At 39.1% G+C, this 24,149-nt stretch overlaps 1 long non-coding RNA gene across 2 annotated transcripts in view; it reads right to left on the bottom strand.

Moving 5' to 3' along the window:
- Positions 1-618: 618 nt before the first annotated feature.
- LOC123610693 overlaps positions 619-24,149 on the bottom strand; it is a 34,838-nt gene continuing 11,307 nt past the window's right edge. For both annotated transcript variants that reach the window (XR_006718249.1, XR_006718248.1), the window contains 3 exons: positions 15,488-15,571; positions 6,009-6,121; positions 619-1,527 (listed from right to left, as the gene is read on the bottom strand). This is a non-coding gene — a long non-coding RNA (uncharacterized LOC123610693). The remainder of the gene's footprint in view (positions 1,528-6,008; positions 6,122-15,487; positions 15,572-24,149) is intronic.

A 24,149-nucleotide genomic window follows, 5' to 3' on the forward strand; every position in this document is an offset into this window, starting at 1 on the left:
AAAACCATAGAGGGAAATGCCAGAGCACATTTAGAAAGCCACTCTAGTAATTTAGAGGGAGAGACATTGAAGAACTGTGCCAAGCAGGGGCCAACAAAATGGAGAGGAAGGGATTAGGAGCTTGGGCAAGATTAGGGGCCAAGGGAACAAAAGCAAAGATAACCCCAAGGTTTCTAGTTTTATCAAGCAGTGGTTTAGCTGGATTATCTATTTGCTTCTGTATCACTTGTTACTTATTTTTAAATTTTTCTCCAAGTCCTCATTGTGTGGGGAAGCACCATTGTTAAGTGATATCTAAGTGTGTCACAGCCCATTTGTAAAAAACACTGTTAAGTATCACAGTGTTGAAAGCCTTTCTCCTGGCTTGAACTAATTTTCTCCATCACAAATATCAAAAGTGCCTGGAAATGCTCAGAGCAATCATTTCAAGCACCAAAAGTAATACCATTATTCTGACCCCAGAGTAATCCCTTCAAATGTTATTTTAGAAAAATAAAAAGCATTAGTAGTTTATCTTAAAGATGGGACTCTACTTGCATTCAAGATTACTATCCTAAATAATAATAATAATAATAATGGCCACTTATCTTTTTGTCTCCTTTTTTTTCCATATGAGTATTTCAGCTTTATTTAACAATTTTACTTCTCACTAATTTGAACAGACATGCGTTGCTTTAGTATTTGGCTTGCAGAAGATTTTTATGGTAAACATAATACAAAGTCATTACAGCTTTAGAATATTTCTCTTGAGATTCTGAAAGGTGTGCATTGGTTTGGGGAATAACTTAAAATTTCGATTTACTTTTGGACTTTACAAGTATCGTTCAATTTATAGAGCTATTGTCCTAAAAACAAAACAAAATTCTAATGTTCAAATGCTGTGCAATTGTCCTGTCTTGATTTCCTGAAAGACTATAGCTGCCTCCTTTACTCTGCTTGAAGTTGCTAAGTAGAACTGGTAGCAAAATTAAGCAGTAAACCTGCTGATGCAGAATTCTTCACTCTTAATTTGGCTGATGTTCAACTCTAAATTAGAACACAACTAAACCCTCAGGTTTTACGTGCAAAGAAACTTGATTCATATGCTGAGTTCACAAACTCCTGAAATGTAAATTTGCTTTTCTGCCTTGCCTGCCACAACCACTGGAGAAGTCACCAGGAACCTATAAACGAAAACAACTCCTTCTTTAACCAGGATTTTATTTTCCCTGGCTTTCTCCTTTCAATAAAATTAGGAAATGGTTGCCAAAATCTACTTCTCTTATGTTCCCCAATGACTTTCCTACTGTGGAGAGAGCTTTAACATAATGCACTGCAAACTTGTTTTCCTCTTTGATGAGTTCATTTTAGTCTCCTGTGTCCAGGACTCCTCTTCCCAAAGAGCAGATGAATAATCTGTTGCAAATAAGCCGGCCAGAGGAAGGGAGTCACCAGCTCTCTCCTCGGTATCACGTCCACTGCCAAGTAACAACTGGTAGGCTGCCCCATGATTCTCCACACTCCCGATTCAGAGGGAGGGATGTTCTTCTTCGTTCAGATAACCCAGAGAAAAGAGAAAATACATAAGGGCGCAGCAGGTGTGGCATAATTCACTGCCCGCCTGAACTTCTGACAAGAAAAACCTCCTACACCTGCATGTAAGAACAAAGCTCGGCTACAACAGGAATTTGGAATCTGAAGCCAAGTTACCAGCCATGAGTTTGGAACTGCCTTCAACCAAGTTACAAAGAAAGCACAAGCTAGGACTTGATAGGGCATTTGAGGCCTTGACATCTTGCTTCTTTGTCTTCTCCTTGTTTGGTGGTTAAGAGGAGGGATGGCATGACCTGAACCTAGAAGAAGAAATGCTTCTAATGACACAAAACTAAGCTTACATATCTTCTTAAAAATGCCCTCACTTTTAGTAAAATCCTGTACACTGGTGAGTGGAGTGAATCCAACTATATTATCTCCATGAAGAGAGGGCAGAGAGGATGTAAAAGAGCCAGAAGCATCTAAAAGAGCCAGAAGCATCTCGACTGACAGCCACATCAGATTTTCAATCCTTCCCATAGCGGCAAACATAGGCTCCACATTACAGGTATTGTGACTGAAGCTCGGAAATGTTCCATCACTAGCTCAAGGTCAAATGACTAATCTAAAGCAGAGCCTGAATGGGAACTTTGGATGGCCAAACTTCAAACCTGGGGTTTGTCCTTTATCCTAGTGGCTTCCAAATGCCAATCTCTGGTCTTGTGCTAGCCTGGCCATTCTCAGGACCCACTTGGGCAGCACTGTCAGAATGCCTGGACCACAGGCTACAGGAAATCAAATCCAATAGGTCTGGAATGAGACCTGAGAAATTGTTTTTTTAAAAATCTCCTTGACATTTTTCTGCGGCCAGATTTGGGAACCATGGCACTAAGTCTCCTAAGTGGTTTTTCTCCCCAGCAATTAATTAATTGATTTCATGGAAATTTTAGGTCATCTCCCAAATCAAAGTATAACGCATCTCACTCTTAGGAAATGTATCTGCTCTTTCTATGAACCATGGAATATATTTTTTAAATATTTAAAGTTCCAGCAGTCCTTCAGAAAATATCCTTGAGTTGGGACTTAAGGGTGCTTCCTGGGGATGTTTAAGGGTGTTTTCCTGGGGATAATTTATCACCCACAGTTGTCTTGCTGCAAAACTCTATAGTTCCCTGCAGGGTCCAAGATTTTCCTTCCTTCTTGGTGGCTCACAAAGCCAGGGCTACTGATGCTCAAGGCAAACTCCCTATCTCCCAGACACTTTTGATTAAGTGCACCTTCGGGGCTTTACTTATTTTAGACATGGGGCTAAACAGATGTTTCAACCAATTTTCTACAATACACTTCTTCCTAAAACAGCTGTTTTTCTGGCTTTTTGCCACGGACTCTGTTGAGCATCTCTTGGGACCTTAGGTGAATCTTTTTATATCCTTATCTCTCCAGTAAGAAGCTCTTTGTGTGCCCCTATATCCAGATCTCCAAAGCGATTTCTCCTTCTCCTTCAGCACTTTTGTGTTAAGGGGCCCTCAGGTTGAGCAAGGTTCTGTAAACTATGATCCTGGGGCCAAATCTAGCCTGGCATCTGTTTTTTGTAAATAATATTTTATTGGAACACAACCAGCCCCATTCATTTGCCTGTCTATGGCTGCTTTCATACTACATTAGCAAAACTGAGTAGCTCTAAGTAGACAAAGACCATAAGCCTGCAAAGCCAGAAGTATTTGCTATCTGCCCTTTTATAGAAAAAGTCTGCCAATCCCTGAACTAAAGGAACATTTCTAACTTAAAATATTAATAAATTTTCCTCTGATACAGAAACAACACATATACACTTCCAAGATCACCTCAAACCACATACGCTATAAGAATTTTGTTGTTTGCCTGTTTTTATTCATTTTTAACCCATATTTAGGGTACAACATATATTCTTTTTTTACTTCCATCTTCAGATGTCACTGGTTATTTAAGAGTTACTCTTAGGACCTAAAAATGATGAACAGTTTTACCAATAAGCCATTCTTTAATATATAATGAATCACCTCATTACTTGTGTGAGAGTAAGGGGTATGGAGAAGACTATGTGAATCTCTATTAATTCACTGTAATTGTCTCCAATTAACCTTTCCTCCATCTGCTAAAATGAACCCCAGTTTCACCAACTTGTAACTTGTATGGCTGATAAGAGAAAGAAACAATTTTCTTTTAATTTTCTCCAAGCTGTCTTGATAACTAGTGATTGTACAAAGTATATATCTAATAAAACATTAACCCAGGAAAATACATTTTTAGGAAAAAAAAAAAAAAGGCTCACTTCTTTCTATGAAAAAAAAAATGTGCCTTAAAAACCTCATTACTGTTTTAAAATCCTACAAAAATTACCTTAAAAATCTTGCGGATTTGATATTTTGAATGATTGCAAAAGAGCAACTGGCTTGTAACTGAAATCTGCACCTTTGCACCGGTCTTCAATTATACTCACTTTACCTGCAGTTACTGATATTTAAAAGTACCAGTGCGCCCTCTTGTGGTACATTGCAGTTACTGTTCTTTTCTACCAGTCCTACCAGTTTGGTATGAATCCATTAAATTTTATGTAAGTCATAATAAATAAATAAATAAATAAATAAATAAATAAATAAATAAATAAATAAATAATTTTATGTAAGTCATTTTACAAGAGACTACTCTATCTTACATTTTGTCTGTGATTGATTCCTGTGGAACAATAATCAATAATACATGCTGGTACCTGAAGAATGAACTGCTAAAATTATGCTGGGCTGTAATGAAATATGATTATCACTGTTTGACACCCACCCTGAGCTCCAAAGAACAGAAATAAATCTACCACCATTTTGGTCCATAGATCACTTTACAGGAAAAAAAAAAAAAACATAAAGTCTACAACTATCATGTTCTTGCATATCAGGTGTTCTAAAGAATTTCTACCTACTCCACTTTCCAGTTTGATGATGTGGCTATATACATAAGTGTAAATATTTTTATTAAACGGCACATGAAACTTTCGCTATGTAGAAAAAAAAGGCCTTATGAAAGTCAAATCTACATCCCAATTTCTAGTTTCTCCCCTTTCCAGGGGAGCTTTGGGTACCTGTTCTGGCCTCTTGACTATGAATTCAATGATTTAGGCTACAGTGCAATCCCCAAGGATCCCCTACATTGTATTTTGGCGCTTGTGAGACCAACTACCCATAATGCCTCCTCCTCTGGACTGCTTGGGCTTTTTGTTGTCACTTTTTTAAATATGTAGAAGTCCTACCACTTGCTAGTTTAACTGGAAACCCTTGAGCAAGTTACTCTAACGCTTCAGCTTTACTTCATCATCTGTAAAATGGAGATACTAATAATGACAGTCTCATATAGCTATCATGAGGACTAAATACAAGTTAAGGAAGTTAAGATTCCTATCTTAGGACTGGGCACATAAGAAGAGATTAATAACCTGTTACAATCAGTATTACTATTAGGTTTCTGAATGTATCGGAATGTTGTGATTTCTTAATATTCCCCCTTCTCTTTTTATCACCCTCCACTTTTCTAGTATATTTTTGGTCTGTTTTATTGATGTTTTTATGTTTGCCTTTGCTTACTGTGTGGCAATGGAAAAGCTAGATTTAAAAGTGTGGGTGCAGGGCACCTGGGTGGCTCAGTCAGTTAAGCGGCCGACTTCGGCTCAGGTCATGATCTTGCTCAGTTTGAGTTCAAGCCCCACATCGGGCTCTGTGCTAACAGCTCAGAGCCTGGAGCCTCATTCAGATTCTGTGTCTTCTCCTCTCTCTGCCCCTCCCATGCTCATGCTCTGTCTCTCTCTGTCTCTCAATAATAAATAAACATTAAAAAAATTAAAAATAAATAAAATAAAATAAAATAAAATAAAAGTGTGGATTCTTGGGGTGCTCGGGTGGCTGAGTCAGTCGAGTGACTGACTCTTGATTTCAGCTCAGGTCATGATCTCACGGTTTGTGAGTTCAAGCTCCCCCATTGGGCTCCATGATGACAGTGCAGAGTGTGCTTGGGATTCTCTCTCTCTCTCTCTCTCTCTCTCTCTCTTCCCCTCCCCTCATAATGCTCTCTCTCTCAAAACAAACAAACAAACAAACAAATAAATAGGTTCTTGGGGAACCTGGCTGGCTTGGTCTGTAGAGCATGTGACTCAATCTTGGGGTCCTGAGTTTGAGTCCCATATTGTGGGTAGAGATTACTTTAAAAAAAAGTGTGTGTTCTTGGTTCAGAACCCTGCATTTCAATTGACTTATTGCTACCTCTAACATATTAAGACTGCATCACAGGGTCAATACCTAGAACTGTAAATGCCAGAATATCTCTGTGCTACTGAGGTATGAATCTTTGGACACTCTTTTTGTTGGAGAGCTCAAATAGGACTTTTGACATGATGTTTTAAAAGTATAGAGTGTGTGTATATATATATATATATATATATATATATATATATATATATATAATGAAGTACTTACTGTTTGTCTTTTCAGTGGTTAGGAGATTCTTCTGCATTTATCTGGAAGTTTCTAATGCAAGTTGCTTTTGTGAAAAAAAAAAAAAAAAAAAAACTCCCACATCATGGATCTGTCTATATTAGAAAAAGAATAAACATTGGATATGGCACATCACTAGACAGAACAGATGCTCTAACTATTGAGGGTATTTTTTTATACACTGCTTCATCAAACATCAAGAGTGACTTTCTAGGTCAGCTCCAGCAGAAAAGCACTTATTTTAGAACCCTTATTTTTTGTTTCCCCAGCAATGCTATGCCATCATGTCAAGGTCCTTACATTCAAAATTAGTGCCTAAACACACATGCTTCTTGATTCTTCTTGTACAACTTATACTTAGAGGTATTCAATCTCCTCATTAGATGTAGCAAAACTAAAACATGCTTAAAAGGCAGGGGGCTTAGGGGGAGAGAGATGATTTTCAATTAGGAAAGTCCAGATAGTATTTAATAAAACAGCTATTTACCTATGCTCACTCTGGTATCCATGATTGTTGTTTGTTACCTAGGAATTAAATGTTAAGTTGCAAGGTATGATCACTATAGTAACTAGAAGGGCACTGGAACATTGAAAATGTGAGTAGATGTTAAATTTAGATCAAAGTGAGTAAATGTCACATTATCAATCCTATTCCTGTAGAAGCTAATTTTCTTCAATGGATTTTCCTTATAAATCACGTGAAAGACCCTTTTCCCTCCTTTGTGCCTATTTTCAAAACTATTTAAATTAGCATATTTTTTTGTTGTTTTCAGAAATCATTGGTTTTGGTTTTTCGAACTGTAACTTAAAATAATCAAGTCCCAATCTTGTTTAGCTTTCAGTGGATGACAAACAGTACAAATGTCTTGTGCTTTCTGGATACACTTTTAAGTAATCTTTTTTTTTTTTTTTTAACATCAGAAATGCACCATCTGACCTGCATTGTGACTGTTTGCTGTGAATCATTCAAAGCTGGCATGTTGTAGGGTTTTAGTGCTTTTTGTGGTGTTAACTTTCCTACCCACAAACAAACAGCCTTCAAACTACCCAGATGAGATCAAACAGTTGATGGCATTTATATTTTCCTAGGCATCAGAAAGAAGAATTTAATCCCACAAAATTAAATGCCTTTAGGGGAAAAAAAAATGACTATGAATGTTTGACATCAAAGACAGAAATATCTTCGTCTCCATTCAGTATTCCCAAACTCCAGGCAGACTTTTTTAGTTTTTTACTTTCTCTCCATTCTCTTTCCCACATGGCTCTCTGAATTATAATTAGGAACTTGGAGGGCAGATTTGACCTTCACTTGTGCTCTTTTTTTGGTAATATACAAAGTCCAATGGAGGACTGTTCTTCTTCACAAATGATTCTGTTTCTTTGGTGTTCCTGACACAAATCTGTGGAGTATTGGCAGCTGTCTTACCAACAGTAAACTCCTGAAGGACTATGACCCAAGTGTACAAAAACACATGTTCCTTTTACATGTCTTGCTTTGTCCATCGCCTACTATTGTCTAAAAATAACATGCTCACAACCCAGCTTTTCACTAACACTTTCAGGAGAAGTTGGTCTTCCTTGGATTGTGTCTCTGGAAGAGCCAGGTGAAGGGCTGTATTATGGAAGACTGAATCTTGTTTCCAACCAACCCCCACCCACCACCACCACCAAGAGAGAGCAAGCATCTCCCATTGGTCAGGGTTGAGGAGCACTGTTTCCATGGTTCAACATGATCAGCTGCATGCAGTTCATAATCAAATATATCCTCCTTTCTTTTGACAAAAGTCTGAGAAGGAGGCACAGTTCATTGCCAAAAAGAGTCCTACTAGCAACAAGTCCAGACACACAAGAAGTCCAAAACATGTCCGCAGGTGAAATACTGATTTTCCAATGAGCTTCCTGACTGTCTTTACAGAGTCTTTCTTGAGTGGGAGCCTGGGGATCCCTTTCCTCTGCAATCTCCTTTTTCTCCCCATGTCCTCAGTGATGCGTAACCCCCTCTGTGGAGTGCTGGGTATATCTTGAGAGTAGAGTAGGCAGTAAGATTCCTTCAGGTCAGACCATTTTTCCCAGACAACTCAACCTCCATTATACCTGAATCCTCCCTTGTAAGAAGGGGCTTAGGCATTTCAGAATCTTCTGATTGGAACACTAAAAATAAAAATAAACCCTGGAATGCCTGGCTGGCTCAGTCAGTGGAGCATGTGACTCTTGATCTTGGGTTTGTGGGTTCAAGCGCCACGTTGAGTGTAGAGATTGCTTAAAAATAAAATCTTAAAATAAATAAATAAATAAATAAATAAATAAATAAATAAATAACCTGGGGTGCCTGGGTGGCTCAGTCAGTTGGGCATCAGACTTTGGTTCAGGTCATGATCTCACAGTTCATGGGTTCGAGCCCTGCATCGACTCTGTGCTGGCAGTGCAGTCTGCTTGGGATTCTCTCTTTCTCTCTCTGCCCCTCCCCCACTTGCACTATCTCTCAAAATAAATAAAATTTAAAAATTTTTTTAAATAAAAATATTTTTAAAAAAATAAAAATAACCATTTTTGTTTATGATATTGACTATTACAGCATCACATGTTCAGAGTTCTTTAAATTTTTTAGGGGGTGCCTGGGTGGCTCAGTCGGTTGAGCGTCCGACTTCGGCTCAGGTCACGATCTCATGGTTCGTGGGTTCAAGCCCCACATCGGGTTCTGTGCTGCCAGTTCAGAGCCTGGAGCCTGTTTCAGATTATGTGTCTCCCTCTCTCTCTGCCCCTCCGTCGCTTGCTCTCTGTGTCTCTCTGTCTCAAAAGTAAATAAACATTAAAAAAAATTTTTTTTAATTTTTTTCATTTGAATTTGTATTACAAAAATCCCTTCATCAGAGGTAAAGAAAGAATTATTATTATACATATATATGTATAATCTCCATTCAAAAAATCCAAACAAAAATTAGTGCCTTCTTTGAACCAGGAATTGTAGGAAGTACAGAAATATAATTCATAGGCATAATCTCAGTGCCTGTGAATTCAGAAATTAACTGGGGGGGGGGGGGGTGAAGGTGGTAAAGAGACATATAAAAAGGTTAATGGCAGGGCAGTCCTGTAGGAACTCTCATCTAGAGATGAACAGAGTGTTGTGTTTACTCCGAGGAAGGCCCACCCTGGATAAGTGAGATGCAGGCACAATAACACAAAGGAAAGCACGCACCTTGGTTAATTTTATTGGACTTAGTCTTCACAGAGCCATTTCCAAAGTAAACCTGGGCCATCTTACACAGAGGTTCACATTCCACACCTGGTGCTTAACCACAATGAAACCAACACAGCCACAGAATGCCCAGAGTGGGGATGCCAGGAGGAACAGGTGGCACAGATCTGAGTAAAGTTTTGATGCTCAGATCACGGCTGGGTGTGTTAGTTTACTAAGGCAGCCATAGCAAAGTACCACTGACAGGCGGCTTAACAACAGCAAGTTATTTCCTCATAGTTCTGGAGGCTAGAAGTCTAAGATCAAGGCATTGGTACGATTGGTTTCTTCTGAAGGCTTTTCTCCTTGGTTTGTGGATGGCTGTCTTCCTCTGGTATCTTCACATGGTCCTCCCTTTCTGTGTGTGTCTGTGCTTTAACCTCCTCAATAAGTACACCACAAATGACTTCATTTTACCTTAGTCACCTCTTTAAGGGTCTTATCTACAAATACTGTCACATTTTTAGGTACTGAGAGGTTAGGATTTGACAAAGATTCTCTCCCTGACCAAACTTTGGTCAGGTTCTTCTGAGCTCTCTTTTTCACTAGGCCTGACCTTGGGCTACTATGTCCTTCCTTGTAGAATATTTCTAGCAAGAATCTTGCTAAGTCAGTTTAACAAGAAACCCTCATCTTCAATATCTGATCACCCTCAATATCTGATCGGGTTCCTCACCATCTACCTTCTCCCAGATGATATCTGACCACCCTGGCCTGCCTTCAACAAGAATCTCGTCAGGCTGGTTTAGACAGAATCCTCTCTTACCTATAGTATTTCCTCTCAGTAACTTTCTGACCATCAACCCCCAACCCCACTTCTTAGCTACAAATTGCCATTTTTCTTTGTATTTGAAGTTGAGCTCAGTCTCTCTCCCCTACTACAAAACCCCATTGTCCTGGTTCCTATACCTGTTGTGATAGTCTCCCTGAATAAACATTGCCTTACTGTTTCTTAACAAGGGTCATGAATAATTTTCTCTTTAACAGATTTCAACATAGGAACTTAGGAGGGGATGTAATTCAGCCTACATAACATAAGGTCTCAAAACTTTGGGGAAGGTATAGTGAGGAAGCTCCAGCTATGAATTCTCCAGCTATGAATTCCTCCTTCAGGGATGGTCTGGGGATTGGGGGAGGGGGAGTGGTGGAAGTGAGGGCAGAGGAAGAGAAAGGGAGAGGGGGGAGAGAGGAAGGGAGGGAGGGAGAAGATTCTTACTTTTTTTATATAGAATTTTTAAAAAAATGTTTATTTATTTATTTTGAGAGACAGCCCACAAAAACGAGAAGGGGAAGGGCAGAAAGAGAGACAGAAAGACAGGCAGAGAAAGAGACAGAGAGAGAAAGAATTCCAAGCACTGCACTGTCAGCATTGAGCCTGACATGGGGTTCATCTCATGAATCATGAAATTATTACCTAAGCCTAAATCAAGAGTGAGACACTTAATCAACTGAACTACCCAGTGCCCCAGATTCTTAGTTTTTTAGAGCTCTATAGGAGAACATCAATTGGCTGGGGCAACCTGAAGATCTGCATTGGGGAGTAAGGAGGGGAATGGGACAAAGTGATTGTGATCCTGTAGGACCACATTTCTGTGTGGCTTAAGAAAAATAAGCTCAAGGGAAAAACAAAATCAATAAATGCAGTGACATTCTGCCATATGTATCTCATGGCAATTAAAACTCCCACTACTATTCCACCACCAAAGAATCATTTTTATAACTATTACCAGTCATTGATTGCTCACTAGTTTAGCCCAGCAGAGAAGCTAAGGGCAAGTGCCCTAGGGTCACACAACCTTGTATTTGAGTTTCAGCTCTACCATTTACCATGTGACCTTGAACAATTCAACTTTTCTGTGCTTCATTTTTTCATCTGGAAAATTTGAATAATGACTGTGTCTTCCTCAGAAGGCTCTAGTAAGGATTACATGAGACAGTAAAGATTACTGTTATTTATTACTTTTTTTCAAGGACTAAATATAGTAGATATTTAACATATTTTATCTATTTTAATCTCCTACAAAAATCCTTTGAGGTACATATATCATCAGCCCCATAGCCTTGTAGTATCTCACCTACCCCTGCTGTCACTGAGGACAATTTCCATGAGGAGATTTATGAAAGATTTGTTCCCTAAAACTGATGGTAACAGTAGATTCAAGATCAGTTCCTTCCTCTCTTCTTTGGATAGTACATTCTATCATGTGTATAGCTGCTCCTCTGGTACAGTTCCTATGACAACCTCTCTGGGATATTTTTCTGCTCAGCCATAGTACTGGTGGCTCTTCTTGTTACCAAAAAAAAAAAAAAAAAAAAAAAAAAAAATCCATCAAATAAAGCCTTACATAAAGGGCTTTGTTAATGGGGAATCTCATAAAGGAGCCGTGATGCTACATCAACCAAGGTAGTAAATTGCTTTAAACTGTTTTTGTTTAAATGTTATAAAGCCCATATACACTCACTGTCTCCAACACAATAATTGAGAACATGTACAATTAGATCTCGTAGTTACCAGTACAGTGCAAAACATAAGTACAGTTTCACTTTGATGTTGGAGCTTTTAAAAAATATTTTTCTTGATATTTCTTTTGGTTTTATTGTCTGTTGTAATTTGCTTTACCACAGTATGTAAACATTGGGAACTCTGTGTGCACAATTTAATTCTAATCTACCTGTGCCCTAGTGGTCAATTAGCATGTGAAGTGACCAAACAGAGTTAAAATCCTAAGAATTTGCCAGGTGGCATTCAAAGGTATTTTTGTCAAAATCACTTTCAGAAGCTTTACTACTGAGCATGTTAGAATTTCTAATTGGCAAAATTAGTGGAGTTTAAGTTATGTGATGGTTAGGCGTTGGGTATCTCTACCTTTGCAGGAACAACGTATATGTAAGTACCTACCCAGGCCAGTACTTCATACCAGGGGGACAGCTGGTATGGCCCTGCACCTCTGTCATCAGTGGATGATCTTGTCATCTGATCTGACCAAAAGGCCTGACCCTCCCTCCAGCAGACCATGCCTGTCTTCATCTTGGAGACAGCCTTGCATGAAGAGGCTGGTCATCGTGTCAAGGGTTGAGACTGATAATATTCCAAACATACCCAGGCTGTATGATTGTTTTCTGTCTGTTGCTTGCTTAGAATACCGTGGTCTGAAATGTGCTTCTTGCTACAATTGCCAGATAAAAAAGTGGTGGGTTGGAAACACAGAGCTGACATTCCCTGTAACTGCTGGAGACTTCTGATAAAGTTCAAAATTACCTGACATTCATGCAACAAAAAACTGGGTGAAGGTGATTCAAATTCTCATACTCTGTTGTTCAACACAAACCTCAAAATAATCCTGTATACCTGAATTTCCCCCCACTACACTGTCATTTGTCTTCATTGACGGGCTCATTGATCTCTATGTAAGTGTAGTCTACTGGTCAGAATATCATCTTCAGGCAACGTAGGAATGCTTTTGTTTTCATAACCATCATTCAGGTACTAAGTCATGGATCCTCATGCTAGCTCCCAGACTCTTTTTTTTTCTTGTAAACAGATTTTATTTCTTAGACCAGTTTTAGGTTCACAGCAAAAGTGAGTGGAAGGTACTGAGATTTCTCATTATCCTCTCATATACACACACAGCCTCTCCCACTGTCAACATCCCCCACCAGAGTGGCCCATTTGTTATAACTGGTGAACTATATTGACACATCACTATCACCTAAAGTGAATAATTTACATTAGGGTTCACTCTTGGTGCCGTATATATTGTATGGATTTTGACCAAATGCATAATAACATATATCCACCATTTCAGTATCATACAGAATAGTTTCAATGACCTGAAAATGCTCTGTGTTCTACCCTTCATCCTTCCTTTCCTTTATTCCCTGGCAACCAGTGATCTTTTTATTGTCTCTATAGTTTGCCTTTTCCAGAATGTCATATAGAAGAAAGCACACAGTATGTAGCCTTTGCAGATTAACTTCTTTCACTTACTAGTATGCATTTACAGTTCCTCCATGTCTCTTCATAGCTGGATAGTTCATTTCATTTTACTGTTGAATAACATTCCATTGGCTGGATGTAACACGGTTTGTTTATCCCTTCACTTATGAAAGGACATCTTGATTGCTTCCAAGTTTTGGCAATTATGAATAAAGCTGCACATTCGTGTGCAGGTGTTTTTTTTTAATGTTTTATTTACTTTTGAGAGAGAAAGAGAGAGACAGAGTACTAGCAGGAGAGGGGCAGCAAGAGAGGGAGACACAGAATCCTAAGCAGGCTCCAGGCTCCAAGCTGTCAGCACAGAGCCCCCGCTCAGGACTCAAATTCACGAATCGCAAGATCATGACTTGAGCCGAAGTCAGACACTTAACCCACTGGGCCACCTAGGCGCCCCTCGTGTGCAGGTTTTTGTACAAACATAAATATTCAACCCCTCCGGATAAGTACTAAGGAATGCCATTGCTGAATCATATGGTAAGAGTATGATTAGCTTTATAAGAAACCACCAAACTGTCTTCCAAAGTGGCTGTACTATCTTGTATTCCCACCAGCCACAAATGAGAGTTCCTGTTGCTCCATACTCTCGTCAGCATGTGTTCTAGGTGTTCTGGATTTTGGCCATTCTAATAAGTGTATAGTTGTAGCTCATTATTGTTTTATGTTTTCTCTTCATTTGTTTTAAATTTATTTATTTATTTTTTAAGAGAGAGAGAGAGAATGCATGCGAGTGGGGGGGGGGGCGGTGTGGGAGAAAGGGAGAGAGAGAATCCCAAGCAGGCTCTGCACTGTCAGCACAGATCCTGATGTAGGGCTCCATATCACAAACCATGAGATCAAGACCTGAGCTGAAATTAAGAGTCAGATGCTTAACTGACTGAGCCACCCAGGCACCCCTCATTATTGTTTTAATTTACATTTCCTTAATGACATAGGCTTATTTGCTATTTGTATATCTTCTTTGGTAAGACATCTTTTCAGGTCTTTTGCCAATTTTTTAAATCAGGTTGTTCATTTCTTATTGTTGGGTTTGTGTTTTTTAAGTTTATTTATTTATTTTGAGAGAGACAGAGACAACACAAGTGGGGGAGGGGCAGAAAGAAAGGGAGAGAGAGAAAGAAAGAGAGAGAGAGAGAAAATCCCAAGCAGGCTCCAAACTGCCAGCACAGGGCCCCATGTGGGGCTCGAATTCATGAAACTGTGAGATCATGACCTGAGCTGAAACCAAGTGTCAGATGATTAACCAACTGAGCCACCCAGGCACCTTGTTGTTGAGTTTTAAAACTTCTCTGTATTATTTCAGGTAACAATCCTTTTTCAGATATATCTTTTGTAAAGATTTTCTCTCAGTCTGTGGCTTGTCTTAACATTCTCTTGACCAGAGTCATTTTTAATGTAGTAAAAATATGCATATTTGTTTGTGCATTGGATTTATTTACTCTTTCATCCATTCAACATGTGTTTATTAAGTACCTGATAAGTATGAGGCACTGTGCCAGGCATGCAAAAGGCAGGGGTAACCAACAGAGGCACTGAGTTGCATTTGCCTCTAAGTCAGAGCAACTCACATTTTAAATCCTATAACTTGTATTCCACCCTTTGTCATTTATCCTCTGACATATTATGGAGCCTGTCCTCTCCTCTTTATTCACACAGACTACCCTGATTGTTCTCCTTAACATGGTAGATGCTCACACCTAACTAGCCTCATTTTAGAGTGAGAAAAATTCCTTCCAATTCCTTCTCAATTATCCTTCTAAATTTTAAATACGATCAGGTCACATTTTTGGTTAAAAAAAGCATGTATGACCTATAGCTGGAACAGGCATCAGTTTTATTCCACAACACTGGAGTGTAAGAAACACCATTTCTTTTAACTTCTCTAAAATAGTTAAATTCTGCTGAACTCTCTGCTACTTAGTTGGGGAGAAAGTCAATTTCAGTCTTCTGTTTATTTGTTTTATTTTTATTTAGATTCAAGTTAGTTAACATACAGTGTAGTCTTAGCTTCAGGAGAACCCACTGATTCATCTCTTACATATGACACTCAAAAAGTGTCCTCCTTAATGCCGGTCACCCATTTAACCCATCCCCCCCAGCCACCCACCCCCAATTTCAGTCTTTTTATTAGGCTTATTCTTTCCACCAAGAATCTTTTGAAATTCACAAGGATCTCACAAAATACATTCAAGAATGGCCCTCTGGTCTTAGTCTACAATGATCATTACTAACCTTCTCCTTGGCCGTATCCAGGTGGTCCTATTGTCAAGTCTAGCTCTTTAGAGAAAGAGTTTTGGCCGAGCAATAGAAAAGCCTCTGAAATAAGGAAAAACTAAAGTTAATCACCTTCTCTGGTGGGAGAAAATAAAAATACATAAAACAAGAGAAACAAAAACATTAAAATTTCAAGTTATCCTGACCTATGGAGAGCCCAAACTTCATAGTTGGCAGCTACAAGATATACCTACACTTCCCAATTTCACCTTCATCCTAAGGTGTGGCTGGAGCAGGTGTGGCTGGAGCACAACAGCTCATAGGAGCCAAGTGTGAATTTTTCAGGAATGTCGTGAGACAATGTTTAACAGAGCTATTATTAAAAATCAAATTATATAAATCTCACTCTCTCTCCCCTCCTGCCTCCCTAGAGAGCCCTCCCATCCCATCTGAGCTCCCAAAGCACTTTAAACGTGCTTGTATACAGTGAGTCTGACATTGTTCCTGTTGTTTTCACTAAAATATCCCGCAGAATATGAGTCTGTCAGTAAGATTTTTTATTTGTATTTGTCTCCCTTGCTCCTAGCAGAGGGCCTAAAACATGGTAGGAATTCCATAACTGTTTGGTGAGTGAGAGAGGGAATGACTTGAAGGTTAAACCTATTCCCTTCCTGATATCTTGGGATCAGCCTTCTATCCAGCAGCACTGTTTCCTAGATCAGGCTCTGCTGTCCTTCCATTCTTTAATCAGTCACCACAGGAAAAGACTGGTGTCCCTCCAAAAGAGAGGTAACTTCCATTCTCCAGGGCTTTCACTCTAGGGGAGGGTTAAAATGCACATGAAGTACAAGTAGTAAAGAAGCAAAGAACCTTTAACAGTTCCCTGAGGTAAAGAAAGCAAATTAGAAGCTCAACATCCGTACATAAGGCCCTGTGGTACATGAGCCTGAAATGGAAAATTCATGTGGCTGGTTGGTAAACCAGTGCAGGGTTGTCTTCAGCCCAATTAACATTTTGCAGGGAGGAAGTAGATTTGGTAAAAACTATGGGAATGTTTTATTGGTGTGTTGATAGGTGGACAAGATGGCCAGGAGGGTTGTTCATTGCATAGATACAACTGGGAAACACTCTTTTCCTCCTTTAGAAGAGTGTCATGAACATTTTGGAAAATTCGTGACAGAAATGTGTCAAAGACCAAAAATACAAAGATTGAAAATGATTGCTTTTGATTTTAGACTATGCAACCCCAAGTACAGAACTGCTTGACCTCATTTCTGATTCCATAAACAGCTTTGGGGAAATTGTCATTGCTTTGTCCTAGTCTTCCCAGAACAAGAACCAAATATCCCTAAGGATACCAAATGACACTACCACCCCACCACCAAGCTGGCAATGGCAAAGACGTAGGCTATTTGCAGAGAGCACGCCGCCTCTGCTGTGAGTGGGCAGTAAACTACCCGGGAGATTCGTGCTGCTTGCCTGGAGACCGGGTTGCTAGGTGCCTCTGAAGTAGTGAGACCGAGAGGTGTGCATTATTCCCCCCACACTTCTTATTTTACACTGTGACAGTTGTAGCTTGGAAACAGAAGCAAAGAATAGCATCTATAGTGTTAGGAATAATGGCCAGCCAAGTGCCCTATGGGGCAGAAGGAACAGAGTTGAGGCTTTTATCAGGAGTAGAAGAAAAAAGTAATGTGATTTGGTTTCATCATAATTGCTTAAGCAGCCTGGGTGAGAACTAATTGTGAGTTCATCTGGCTCCAGAGAAACCCCACCTCTTCCCTCTCCAGAATGGTACTAAAATATCAGCATTGCATCACCAGAAATCACTCCCATTGGTGGCCTTTCTTAAGGAGAGCAGCATGCTCTGTCTCTCTGAAAGCCACTGGAATCTGTATAGACCTAGGAATTTATATCTTTCCAAGACAAATAAAATATTCCTGGCACTCACTTGTCACTTGAAAACTCAGAGTGCTTGCCCATTATTATATCATAGAGGAAGTGTTGTTTTAAAAATGTGGGAGTAATGAAATGCAGAGAAGGAAATGAAGGGACAAGTTAGACCCTACATCACTACATAGTCCTGCCATTGTTGGACTCAGGGGAAGTCCTGGGTTTTAAAACCAGACTGTTAACTGATAATATCTTGACACTCCTGGGCTCTCTCACCAGCTTCCAGTAGCCCTAAAGAGACAAGTACTTTTGTTTTTTAAGTTTATTTATTTATTTTGAGACAGACAGAGAGAGAGAGAGAGAGAGAGAGAGAGAGAGAGGATGAGTGCATGGGGGAGGAGCAGAAAGATAGGGAGAGAGAGAATCCCAAGCAGGCCCTTTGCTGTTAGCCCAGAGCCCGATGAGGGGCTCGATCTCACAAATCATGAGATCATGACCTGAACCAAAATCAAGAGTAGAACGCTTAACCAACTGAGCCACCCAGGCACCCCAAGACAAGTACTTTTGCTCAGAAAGTTGGTCACCTAATTCTCAAAAGAGCAGAGCTAACATTGGAAGTCATCAGCTAGGACTTGGATTTCATCTATGTTAGTAGCCCAAAATAAAATCTAGCTGAAAGCTAAGTAATGCTGCTATAATATGCTTATTTGGATTCTATGTGAAATCTGAGAATGAGGCAAGTGGATATACAGTAGTAGAAAGAACATGGATTCAAGTCCTGGGTTCAATCTGAGTCCAAATCTTGACTCTGATGCCTACTAACTATTTGTAAGTTACTTGCTTCCTCTGAGTGTCAGATTCAACTGAGAAATTAGATAAGAATATCAGTTCCCTTGCAGGATCTATGTAGGATGCAAAACAATACGTAAAGCGTCTCCACGGCATTTGGAACAGAGGATGTACAAGATAAGTGGTGGCACACATCACAGTTCTGTATCATGGTAAAATAAAGCATAATCTGAATGCCTCCACATATGTGGCACTGTGGAGGTTACAAAGACATATCAAGCATGACTCCTGTCTTCTGAACCATCACAATTTAGTTAGATGCCAAGGGGAGAGCAGCAGACAGGGAGTAAGGACTATCTGAAGCAAAGTACCAACCACACACTGTAGAATTAGATATTTAACTGTGAGGTACAGATTTGAGGCAGAGTAAGAGTTTATGGAAAAGGCAGAACAACGTGGGTGGGGTGCTGGCTTTAAGCACTAAACAGAAAAACCAGCACAAGTGTGATTTCTTGACCACTAAGATTTACACAAAAGTCAAATTCTAGATTTAACAAAATCAGAAGAGCAATCTACTGAAAAGGGGTTCATTTTAGCATCCAAAGGTCATGTTAGCAAAACTAGGCAGCTCTGGTGGCTTATGCCCCAAGGTCACAATCTTGGAGAAGACCGGAGCACTTTGAAAGTTCTAAGCATGGACCTTGACTGGCCTTACCTGTAGTGGATAGGAGATGAATGACCATCTTTATTTTGCAAGGAAAGTCATCTTAGAGTTAGAAAATGAGGAGCAGAAATAAATCATCCAACTCCATATAAGGTCCAAACTGAAATAAGTTTAAAACATATCATTTTAGGGGCTCCTGGCTGGCTGAGTCAGTTAAGTATCCGACTTGGGCTCAGGTCATGATCTTGCAATCTGTAAGTTCGAGTCCCATGTTGGGCTCTGTGCTCATGGAGCCTGCTTCCAGTTCTGTGTCTCCCTCTCTCTGACCCTTCCCTATTCACGCTCTGTCTCTCTCTCTCTCTCTCTCTCTCTCTCTCTCAAAAATAAACATAAAAAAAAAAACCCACATTACTTTATAAAGTTAAATGGTTTACTCTGCCCATAACTCTACTGACCTCGCTTGTCATATATTCTTTTAAATATTTGGGGCGCCTGGGTGGCTCAGTCGGTTGGGCGTCCGACTTCAGCTCAGGTCATTCTCACGGTTCGTGGTTTCCAGCCCCGCATTGGGCTCTGTGCTGACAGCTCGGAGCCTGGAGCCTGCTTCAGATTCCGTGTCTCCCTCTCTCTGGCCCTCCCCTGCTCATGCTCTGTCTCACTCTCTCTCTCAAAAATAAAATAAAAAGACATTAAAAAAATTTTAAATATATGTTGGGCTTGTGCCCAATTCCATAAATATGGATGAACAAAAAATATTACTTTATTTTCTGCAAATCATGGTAATCTGAATATGCACCCCCACAAAATCTAACCATCATTATTGACCTCCGCTCAGTGGGAGACAAGGAAAGAAAACACACTAATGCTGACTAGGTTACACCCATGCTTTATATTTTATATAGATTTGCCTAAATACAATATTAACTTGAATATAAATGATGCTTTCTCAAAAATTATCCCAAAGAAATAGAAGGAATTGACTTCTATTTGAGTCTTTACAAAGTCTTTCCTGTTATAGGGGGGCCTGTTTAATTAATTCAAAAAGTTAATTACATATATTTGAATAGATGTACAGTTTTACCCAAATTTTTTCTTAGAGATAAAAATCTACCTAATATTTGAACCTGATCAAAGTCTCTCCTGTTATGGGAGACCTATTCAATTATCCTGATTCAGTCTCAGTAGATGTTTAAAATGCTTATAGAAGTCAGCTGATGGAGTTCATTTTTTTTAATGCAAAAACATTTTACAAATTTGAAATTATTCTGGGAGGTATGATTTCTAAATTAACAATAGTTGGATGACATTGTAGATAATCCTTTTCCCCAAATTCATATGCTGAAATCCTAACCGTCAAAGTGATGATATTAGGAGGTAGGGCATTTTGGAGGTGATTAGGTCATGAGGTGGAGCCTCTCATCAATGGGATTAGTGTTCTCACCAGACACTAAATCTGCCAGCACCTTGATCTTGGACTTCTCAGCTTCCAAAACCACAAGAAATAAATGTTGGTTGTTTAAGTCAGTCTACGGTACTTTTGTTATAGCAGCCTGTATGGGCAAAGAAAACCCACATATGCAACAACTTAACTGTGGAGTAAAGATGATGACTGAACATGCATATTTGTTTTTTATACTTTTCTGAAATCCCACTAAAACATGATAAATATTATTTTTCCAAAACATCAAATCATAAGGACAAAGTATGAGGAAAGACATAATATCAAAAAGTGGGGGGGGGGGGGGAAGCTGAGAAGCATTGATTACAAACAAGCTTTGGGAACTGATGGCGCTAGACAGCTCTGGAAATAGCGCTGAAGGTATAACCAAGAAGAAGACACAGTTAGAGCCTCAAATCCCCTATTTACCCACAACAAAAGCCTATAAGTTTATCTTCTAGAAAAGCTAAGCCAGAGAACTCTGGGAGAGTTGGGGGGTGCTGCAATACTAAGCAGAAAATTAAGAATAGGTGGCTGTTGGCATATTGGGAATGAAAATCATCCCTGCCCCCAGTCCTCCATCTCTATGTGGCTCTCAGAATGGTAGCAATCAAAGCCTAACCTTCCAGAAAAACATTAAAAGATCTTTCTCTAGGGTCACCTGGGTGGCTTAGTTGGTTAAGGGGCTGACTCTTGATTTCAGCTCAGGTCATGGTCTCACGGTTCATGAGTTTGAGCCCCACATCAGGTTCTGTGCTGACAGTCGGAACCTGCTTGAGTTTCTCTCTCTCTCCCTCTCTCCCTGCCCCTTCCTGACTCTCTCTGTCTCTCTCTCAAAATAAATAAACTTAAAAAAAAAAAAGTTCTCTCTCTAATGAATCCAACTCAATTCATTAAGGAAAAAATTCAAAGAGAAACCATAGGCCTGTATTGTCCAATATAGTAGCTACTAGTCACTTGTAATGATTTACATTAAAACTTTGAATAATTAAATTAAGTAAAATTTAAGCATCAGTTCCTCAGTGGCACTAGTGATTGATACATAGTGGCTATGATATTGGACAGTGTACATATAGAACATGTGCATCATTGAATACAGTTATATTAGATAGCACTCTTCCAGACAGATCTCCCTACAACAAAGCCAGCAATCTCTGCTATCACACTCTAAGTGTGCCACACTCTTAAATATGTGCAAACGCAAAGGATCACCGGATACTTAAGACATCTTTAATACAAAAAACAGAGAATACAGTTACAGTATAAGCAAACTGGAAGAATCAGACAATATAAGAGAAGAAAACATTTTATTACTAACATCTTCATGGAGGTAAGAGAAGACTCTGTTTCAATGAAACAAGTATAGCCTGTTTTAAAAAAAATCAGTAAATAAACATATGATATTAGAAATTTAAAAAATAACAATGGCATAAATGAAAAACTCAATAAAAGTGTCAGAAGATAAAAACTGGAGAAATCCCTCAGAAAGCAGAGCCAAAAAAGATAAAGAATGGAAAAGAGGAGAAAAAAAAAATGAGAAAATTAGAGGACAAATTCACAAGGTCAACATTAGATGAAAGGAGTTCCCAAGAAACAGCACAGAGAAATTGAAGGGAGAAAGTTACTTATGAAACGTTTCAAGTGTATTTCCCAGAACAGAATGACCTAAGTATGCAGACTAAAAGAGAATCCAGAGTACCCAGGCAATGGCTGATAATAAACCACACCAAAGTCATGTCATTGTGAAATCTTAAAACACTGGGACAAAGGCAAGCTTCCAGGTGGGGGGCTGGGGATAGATGGTCACCTAAAAAGATGGAGAATATGAATAGCTTTGGATTTTTCAGCAGCACACTGGAAGTAGAAGACCAACACCTTAAAAATTCTGAGGAAAAATATTTCTCAACAGATGTCTCTATTCAGCCAAACTGTCAGTTAAGTATGAGGAAGAATAAGGATGTTTTCAGATACTCAGTGTATCAAAAATTTTACATTACCTGTACCCTCTGTCAGATAATCACTTAAGAAGCTATGCTTCACAGCAGGTAGACCAAAAACAAGGAAGACATAAGACCCTGGAGTCAGGAATTCTACAGGTGAGAGAGGTAGAAGAAATTACAAGATCCTGGTCAAGAGCAATCCCATGGTCATAGGTGTGGAGAGGCCCTGAAGATAGCCTTTCTAGATTAGGGCAGGTTAGGGTGCTTCAAGGATATGCAAAGCCAGAATAACGTACGTGTCTGAACATACCAAGAAGAGATTTAAGCAACTGGCAGATAGTTGCAGTTAGAAATACACAGAAAACTAATTTTAAACAATTTCAGGACAATTATTTAATCCAGGAAAAACATAGCTGTGAGTGGGAGGAATAATCATACTTGTATTAATCATTACATTCTACAAGGCATAGCTGTGAATAATAGCATTTATCATAATAATAATAATGCAATAATTTTTCTCCAACCCAAATTATGAAATAACTATAGAAGAAATGTGGGGAGCAAAAAAAAATAGGCATGTGACAGAGAGAGGTATAGGCATGAGGACTAAAGAAAAATCATCATCTTCCAAAATGGGATATATTAATATCAATAGATAATGACTGAAATTAAAAAAATCAAGAATAAAATTTTTATTTACAAAAAGGAAGGTCATATGCCCAAGAAAAAATAAAAGAGCTAAACGTGGTTGCTTCTGGGTAAAGAGAAATGGATGAGAGAGACTAAAGTTGTTTTTGTTGTTGGTGGTGGTGGTTTGTATTATCCTGTTATTTTATTATTTAAGCTTTGTGCACCTATAGCTTTGATTTTTAAAAAACTGAGGGGGAAAAAGGCACAGGGAAAAAAATCTAAACCTACTGTCCAAATATTGTATGAATAACTATTTATATCTTGGTGAAATTTTCCAGTGATGGCATCATACTCAAATTCCCTTCATGCCTAAAGTTGCCATCTTCTCTTCTAAGTTTCCTGTAGGTTTTCTGTTCTGTGTCATGATTCCTGCTTCCAAACTCTTCCATTCAATTTTCCTCTGGTCCTCCCCATGTTTCAACTGCCTGCATTTCTTGCTTAGAGATACAAACCTAGTACTTCTAGATAGTCCTATATACTTAATCTGCATCTCTAATTATAATAAAATCCTTGGGAACCAGAAGTATGTCTTGTACTTCTTTGAAAACCTAGCACCTGATTCTATTCTTGCAACAGTATGTACACATATGAATATTTCCTGGTGAAAATTTATTGAACATAGATGATTTTATATAGTCACTTTGTACGTGTCATTTAATTTAATGCTAAAACAACTCTGCAAAGTGAGTTTAATAATTGCTATCTTAAAGATGAAGTGTGGGGAAAATAAAGGACAGTGAAAATTTCACCATAATTCTGAGTGTAAGACAGCACATTTCTTTATTTTGTTTAAATGCAACTGAGCTGCTTAGAGTACCAATCAGCTGGCAGGAAATTCCATTTCAGTCATTTCTGGACTGACCTCCTCCATTCACATTTCCAGTTGATACAAAGGTTGGGAGTGAGGATGTCTTCTGCACTCCAACATATTGGCTTATGGTCTCCACTGATCCCCACTGCTATTTTCACTGTCCAAGGTCACATGATTGTCCCTGAAGGAAGTTGTACTCACAACTTGAACAAAGGTCTCTGTCATCTCAGTTCCTGGCCATAGCTCCTAGAGCCCCTCTTCCCTAGCATCCTATAGCAATCGGCCCAACTGGGAGTTAACAAGTAGGACCTGTGCTACCTTTTTTGGAAACCACCTAAACCCCCTTCCTTCTGCTGAACTCAAGGATTTGCTTACCTATATCCAGTTCTGTTTCCACCCCCAATACCACACCCCCAATAAAGCCCTCATCTTTATTCTCTTCCAGAGAAGAGAAT

Source organism: Leopardus geoffroyi, chromosome C2 (genome assembly GCF_018350155.1).
Source record: "Leopardus geoffroyi isolate Oge1 chromosome C2, O.geoffroyi_Oge1_pat1.0, whole genome shotgun sequence".
Classification (NCBI taxonomy): domain Eukaryota; kingdom Metazoa; phylum Chordata; class Mammalia; order Carnivora; family Felidae; genus Leopardus; species Leopardus geoffroyi.